Below are 7,500 nucleotides of genomic sequence, written 5' to 3' on the forward strand. Positions count from 1 at the left end.
ACTGCTTTCTGTTCTCTTCAGTCCTCTCAGTATCCCACTTCTTCTTCGCTAACCGCTTTCTCCGTATATACTCCTGCACTTCCTCATTCCACCACCAAGTCTCCTTATCAACTTTCCTTCCAGATGACAAACCGAGTACTCTTCTACCTGTCTCCCTGATAACACTAGCTGTTGTTGTCCAATCATCTGGCAGCTCACCCTGACCACCCAGACCCTTTCTCAACTCCTCCCTGAAAACCGTGCAACGCTCCTCCCTTTTCAGCTTCCACCACTTTGTCCTCTGCTCTGCCTTTGTCCTCGTCATCTACCTTGTCACCAGAGTCGTCGCACAAACCGCCATCCTATGCTGTCTGGCTACACGCCCACCTACAACTACTTTGCAGTCACCGATCTCTTTCAGGTTACCTCGTCTATACAAGATGTAGTCTACCTGCGTGCTCCTACCTCCGCTCTTATAAGTTACCCTATGTTCCTGTTTTTTCTGGAAAAAGGTATTCACTACACCCATTTCCATCCCTTTTGCAAAATCTACCACCATCTGTCCCTCTGCATTCCTATCCTGGATACCATATCTGCCCATCACTTCTTCATCCCCTCTATTGCCTTCACCAACATGTCCATTGAAGTCTGCACCAATTACCACTCTCTCATTTCTGGGAATATTCTGCATCACTTCATCCAACTCATTCCAGAACTTCTCCTTCTCTTCAGGTTCACATCCCACCTGTGGCGCATAGCCACTAACAACACTGAGCATCACACCTTCAATTTCCAATTTCAGACTCATAAGTCTATCTGACATTCTTTTCACCTCTAGGACGTTCCTTACAAACTCCTCCTTCAAGATGACTCCTACTCCATTTCTCTTCTTGTCAGCACCATAATAGTATAACTTAAAGCCTGCTCCTAAGCTTCTAGCCTTACTACCCTTCCACCTGGTCTCCTGGACACACAGTATATCCAGCTTCCTTCTCTGCATCGTGTCCATCAACTCTCTACCTTTTCCTGTCATAGTCCCAATATTCAAAGTCCCTACTCTCAGTCCCAGGCTCTTTCCTTTCCTCCTCTCTCTCTGCTTCCGAACACGCACTCCTCCTCTTCTTCTTCTTCTTGTTCTTCGACCCACAGTAGCCCGATTTCCATTAGTACCCTGTAGGTCATCAGTACCAATGGCGGTCGTTGTTAACCCGGTCCGCGACCCATCCGGTATGGTATAGTTATGGTTGACTCGCATGTTTGGTTTTGGCAAACGTTTTACGCCGGATGCCCCTCCTGACGCAACCCTCTGCATTTATCCGGGCTTGGGACCGGCACAGGGAGACACTGCTCCGTGCCCCCCCCCCCCCCCCCCAAAGGCAGGCTTGGAGAGACACGGGCCAGTGCCGCCCTGAGGCTGCATTACCCTCTCTTTCTTACATTTATTATAAAAATATGCTTATCTTCCTTTTAGCTCATCACACATGTCTTTATGATTTTCAGTCCATGCCTCAGCCGGCCTGAAGCTCCACTGATGCGCATGTGCGGATGCCTCTATCTAGCGGACATAAAATAAAGACAATCATTCAAATGTGAATGAGTCGGCGTGATGCTCCGGGATGTGTGGAGCTCAGGGAGCTCCACGAGTGAGGGAGTTAAGTTAGGGCGGGGGTGCAAGTAGGCTCTAGGATTCCCCGAGTCGGGGCGAGCGATGGGTTTAGAGGCGTATCGCATTGAAGATAATGGCCGCATATCCTTCTTGGACTTTTCTAAAGCCTTTGACTCGGTCGAACATCCATTTATCATAGCAACGCTCGAACATTTTGGATTTGGTTAAATATTCAGGAATGTGATCCGTGGGCTCTATGAGAATATTCATAGCTGTGTCACCCTGCCAAGCGGCACCACTCCGAGCTTCCATGTTGATGTGGGAATCCCCCAAGGTTGCCCCATCTCACCCTATTTATTTATAATTGCTACCGAAATGCTAGCCGTTTATGTTGAAAAGAGCAACGATATCCAAAAGTTAGACGTGCTGGGGACTGAAATTGTTATTAGCCTGCTGGCAGATGACACAACCTTAGTTTTGAAAAATGAACATCAAGTCCCAATAAGTGCCGAAAACAACCAAAACATTCTCCAAGGCTTCAGGATTGTCATTAAACTTAAAGAAATGCAAACTTCTTGCGCTGCATGACTCGCCACTAAAGGAAATCAGCGATGTTTCCATGAAATCAGAAATAAAATACTTGAGCATTTTCCTATCCAAGGACCAAACGTTAAATCAATCCAGGAACATTGAATCTAAACTGCTTAGAGTCAGATACATGGCTTTCAATGACACCCATTTGCTTTCGATCTCAGTGTCTGCCACCGTACGGAAAAAGCGGGGGGTGGGGGGGCATAAGCGCATTCGTGACTATCACTCCAGGGAATCTCAATTGTGGACAGAAAGCGCGGCAACTCCTTTATTAGGAAATGTTTCACAGGAAACTTATTCCCTGGACGTCAAAAAAAAAAAAAAGGATATTTTAAATAAATTTGATGAGGAATCGATTGCCACGCTGCGAACTATGTATCTGACTCTACCCATACCCCTAAGGCAAAAGAGACCCACTTCAAAATTATGACTGACATCTACCCATCTAAGGAATTATCGAGGGTACGCTTTAATTTTGAAGATAATATTTGTACATTTTGTGAAGACAACATTGAAACCACTGACCATATATTTTTTCTCCTTCTCATTCCATCGTCACCAGTTTCCTTCTCAAAAGATGATATAACATTCTGTTTACTTATAAGCAACATAACAGATGAACTCTGTGTCAATGTTCTTTTAGGCCTGGCCAAGTTCTTCATTCACAAGAACAGAATGCAAAAATGCTCCCCAAATTTTAATGTCTTCATAAACGATTTTGAAATATAAAAAAAAAAAAAAAAATCCTTAAAACTTATGGAAAAATCCGAAAACAAAAAAATATAGTTACCCATGTCCGAGGTTCCTTTTTTTTTTGGTAAAAAAAAAAAAAAAAAAACAAAAAAAACAACTTGATTACATGTTACATTCCCCTTGCAATTTTTTTTTTTTTTTTTCGTTTTAATTTCTTATTTGTCTATCTATTGATTTAATTACTTCCTTTTAATTTCTTTTTTTGTCTAGCACTGTAAATTTCTCACAAACCTGTAACACTATTAACTTCTCATTACATACAGAACAAATGTCCTGATGTCCGTTGCTTCCTCATCCCTGGTTGTTTCATTGACATTCAGTTCTACCTTGCTATGTTTATTTGTACATTTGTATATTTGGGTGTACTATTTATGTTCAATTAAAAACAGTTTGATGTCTGAGATTCCTTGTGAACCGCCAACTTAATTACATGTTATATTCCCCTCACAATTTTTTTTTTTTCGTTTTTAATTTTATTTTTCTATCTATTTATTTAATTATATCCTTCTAATTTTCTTTTTTTGTCTAGCATTAAAAATTTCTCGCAAACCGTTAACACTATTAACTTCTGATTACTTACAGCACGAATGCGCTTATGCCCCCCCACCCCCCACCCCCCGCTTTTCCGTACGGTGGCAGACACTGAGATCGAAAGCAAATGGGTGTCATTGAAATGCAGTAACAGGGTGATAACAGCCGTGTTCGAAATGTGTAGGGGCTTATAGGAGAGCAGAAGCACGTCACGCAATTCACCTGAGTTCGGAGGATCGGGAGTACCAGGGCCCATAGCGGAGAAGCGGAAGAGCGGAGTTATGTGTCTCTTCTCAAAGGCGGGGAAGCTGGGGGGCAGCAGGACCCCTTAGACCGGCTAAGGTGAGCCTACTCCGGACAGAGATCACCCGGAGTTATGACTGGAGCTCCCGGACCTCTGGGCACACACATATGTGAATGACTGGATGAGCTAATGTTGGTTTGGTTGTGGATACGTTTCGGCCAATGCTATCAGCACAGCGATGATGAGTTCAGGTGTGTCTGTGTGTGTTTGTGTGTTTGTGTGTGTGTGTGTGTGTGTGTGTGTGTGTGCGTGTGTTTGTGTGTGTGTGAGAGTTTGTTTTTGTGGGTTGGGGGGGGTTCCCGCGGACACGGAGTACCAGGGCCTGGAGCGGATGAGGTGAGGAGCGGAGGAGAGCAGAAGCCCGGACCGTGATTCGCTTGTGTCCAGCGGTTCGGGAGTTCCAGGGCCCGAAACGGAGGAGCGGAGGAGCGGAGGAGCGGAGGAGCGGAGGAGCGGAGGAGCGGAGGAGCGGAGGACAGCAAAACCCCTTTCTGCAATTCGCCTGAGTCCGGCGGATCGGTAGTACCTGGTTCCGCAGCGGATGAGCGGAGGAGTGGAGGAGATGTTTCTCTTCTCAGAGGCGGCGAGGGGGGGGGGGCAGGACCCCTTACCCTTATCCCCCCCGGACGTTTGAGTGGAGCTCCCGGACCTCCGGGCACGCACATGCGAATGACTGGATCACAGGGAGTGCCAGGGCCTGGAGCGGATGAGCAGAGGAGAGGCGGAGGGCAGAAGCCCGGCCCTGTTCAAGAGTTCCAGGGTCCAAAGCGGGGGAGCGAAGAAGCGGAGGAGGGGAGGAGAGCAGAAGAGCAAAAAACTGGCCCGGAATTCACCGAAGTCCCGCGGATCGGGAGTTCCAGGGCCCGGAGCGGAAGAGCGGAGGAGCGGAGGAGAGGAGGAGCGGAGCAAAGCTAAGCCCGTCTTAACAACAAGGAAATTACAGATGAGGCTATAATTTCTAATGAAAACTTTAAATTCTATAGCCACGTATACACTTCGACATTGTCAAAAAGCGATTGTGACTCCTTTCCATTAAATATTCCTCAATATATCCCAAAAATAAACAACAAACAATATATGATTGTTTATATATGTTTATATATAAACAACAAAAAATATACAGTTTGATGTCTGAGATTCCTTGTGAATCGCCAACTTAATTACATGTCGTATTCCCCTTGCATTTTTTTTTTTTGGTTTTAATTTCATTTGTCTATCTATTTATCTAATTATTTCCTTTTAATTTCGTTTTTTGTCTAGCACTGTAAATTTCTCACAAACCTGTAACACTATTAACTTCTCATTACATACAGAACAAATGTCCTCATGTCCGTTGCTTCCTCATGCCTGGTTGTTTCATTGACATTCAGTTCTACCTTGCTATGTTTATTTGTACATTTGTATATTTGGGTGTACTATTTATGTTCAATTAAAAACAGTTTGATGTCTGAGATTCCCTGTGAACCGCCAACTTAATTACATGTTATATTCCCCTCACAATTTTTTTTTTTTCGTTTTTAATTTTATTTTTCTATCTATTTATTTAATTATATCCTTTTAATTTTTTTTTTTTGTCTAGCATTAAAAATTTCTCGCAAACCGTTAACACTATTAACTTCTGATTACTTACAGCACGAATGCGCTTATGCCCCCCCACCCCCCACCCCCCGCTTTTCCGTACGGTGGCAGACACTGAGATCGAAAGCAAATGGGTGTCATTGAAATGCAGTAACAGGGTGATAACAGCCGTGTTCGAAATGTGTAGGGGCTTATAGGAGAGCAGAAGCACGTCACGCAATTCACCTGAGTTCGGAGGATCGGGAGTACCAGGGCCCATAGCGGAGAAGCGGAAGAGCGGAGTTATGTGTCTCTTCTCAAAGGCCGGGAAGCTGGGGGGCAGCAGGACCCCTTAGAGCGGCTAATGTGAGCCTTCTCCGGACATAGATCACCCGGACTTATGACTGGAGCTCCCGGACCTCTGGGCACACACATATGTGAATGAGTGGATGAGCTAATGTTGGTTTGGTTGTGGAAACGTTTCGGCCAATGCTATTAGCACAGCTATGATGAGTTCAGGTGTGTCTCTGTGTGTTTGTGTGTTTGTGTGTGTGTATGCTTGTGTATGTGTGTGTGTGTGTGTGTGTGTGTGTGTGTGTGCGTGTGTTTGTGTGTGTGTGAGAGTTTGTTTTTGTGGGTTGGGGGGGGTTCCCGCGGACACGGAGTACCAGGGCCTGGAGCGGATGAGGTGAGGAGCGGAGGAGAGCAGAAGCCCGGACCGTGATTCGCTTGTGTCCAGCGGTTCGGGAGTTCCAGGGCCCGAAACGGAGGAGCGGAGGAGCGGAGGACGGCAAAACCCCTTTCTGCAATTCGCCTGAGTCCGGCGGATCGGTAATACCTGGTTCCGCAGCGGAGGAGCGGAGGAGTGGAGGAGATGTTTCTCTTCTCAGAGGCGGCGAGGGGTGGGGACAGGACCCCTTACCCTTACCCCCCCCGGACGTTTGAGTGGAGCTCCCGGACCTCCGGGCACGCACATGCGAATGACTGGATCACAGGGAGTGCCAGGGCCTGGAGCGGATGAGCAGAGGAGAGGCGGAGGGCAGAAGCCCGGCCCTGTTCAAGAGTTCCAGGGTCCAAAGCGGGGGAGCGAAGAAGCGGAGGAGGGGAGGAGAGCAGAAGAGCAAAAAACTGGCCCGGCATTCACCGAAGTCCCGCGGATCGGGAGTTCCAGGGCCCGGAGCGGAAGAGCGGAGGAGCGGAGGAGAGGAGGAGCGGAGCAAAGCGGAAGCCCGTCTTAACAACAAGGAAATTACAGATGAGGCTATAATTTCTAATGAAAACTTTAAATTCTATAGCCACGTATACACTTCGACATTGTCAAAAAGCGATTGTGACTCCTTTCCATTAAATATTCCTCAATATATCCCAAAAATAAACAACAAACAATATATGTTTGTTTATATATGTTTATATATAAACAACAAAAAATATACAGTTTGATGTCTGAGATTCCTTGTGAATCGCCAACTTAATTACATGTCGTATTCCCCTTGCATTTTTTTTTTTTGGTTTTAATTTCATTTGTCTATCTATTTATCTAATTATTTCCTTTTAATTTCGTTTTTTGTCTAGCACTGTAAATTTCTCACAAACCTGTAACACTATTAACTTCTCATTACATACAGAACAAATGTCCTCATGTCCGTTGCTTCCTCATGCCTGGTTGTTTCATTGACATTCAGTTCTAACTTGCTATGTTTATTTGTACATTTGTATATTTGGGTGTACTATTTATGTTCAATTAAAAACAGTTTGATGTCTGAGATTCCCTGTGAACCGCCAACTTAATTACATGTTATATTCCCCTCACAATTTTTTTTTTTTCGTTTTTAATTTTATTTTTCTATCTATTTATTTAATTATATCCTTTTAATTTTCTTTTTTTGTCTAGCATTAAAAATTTCTCGCAAACCGTTAACACTATTAACTTCTGATTACTTACAGCACGAATGCGCTTATGCCCCCCCACCCCCCACCCCCCCGCTTTTCCGTACGGTGGCAGACACTGAGATCGAAAGCAAATGGGTGTCATTGAAATGCAGTAACAGGGTGATAACAGCCGTGTTCGAAGTGTGTAGGGGCTTATAGGAGAGCAGAAGCACGTCACGCAATTCACCTGAGTTCGGAGGATCGGGAGTACCAGGGCCCATAGCGGAGAAGCGGAAGAGCGGAGTTATGT

The sequence above is a fragment of the Fistularia commersonii genome, unplaced genomic scaffold (assembly GCF_037954325.1).
Source record: "Fistularia commersonii isolate RoL2024-O1a breed Wild unplaced genomic scaffold, RoL_Fcom_v1.0 HiC_scaffold_58, whole genome shotgun sequence".
In the NCBI taxonomy this organism is placed as follows: domain Eukaryota; kingdom Metazoa; phylum Chordata; class Actinopteri; order Syngnathiformes; family Fistulariidae; genus Fistularia; species Fistularia commersonii.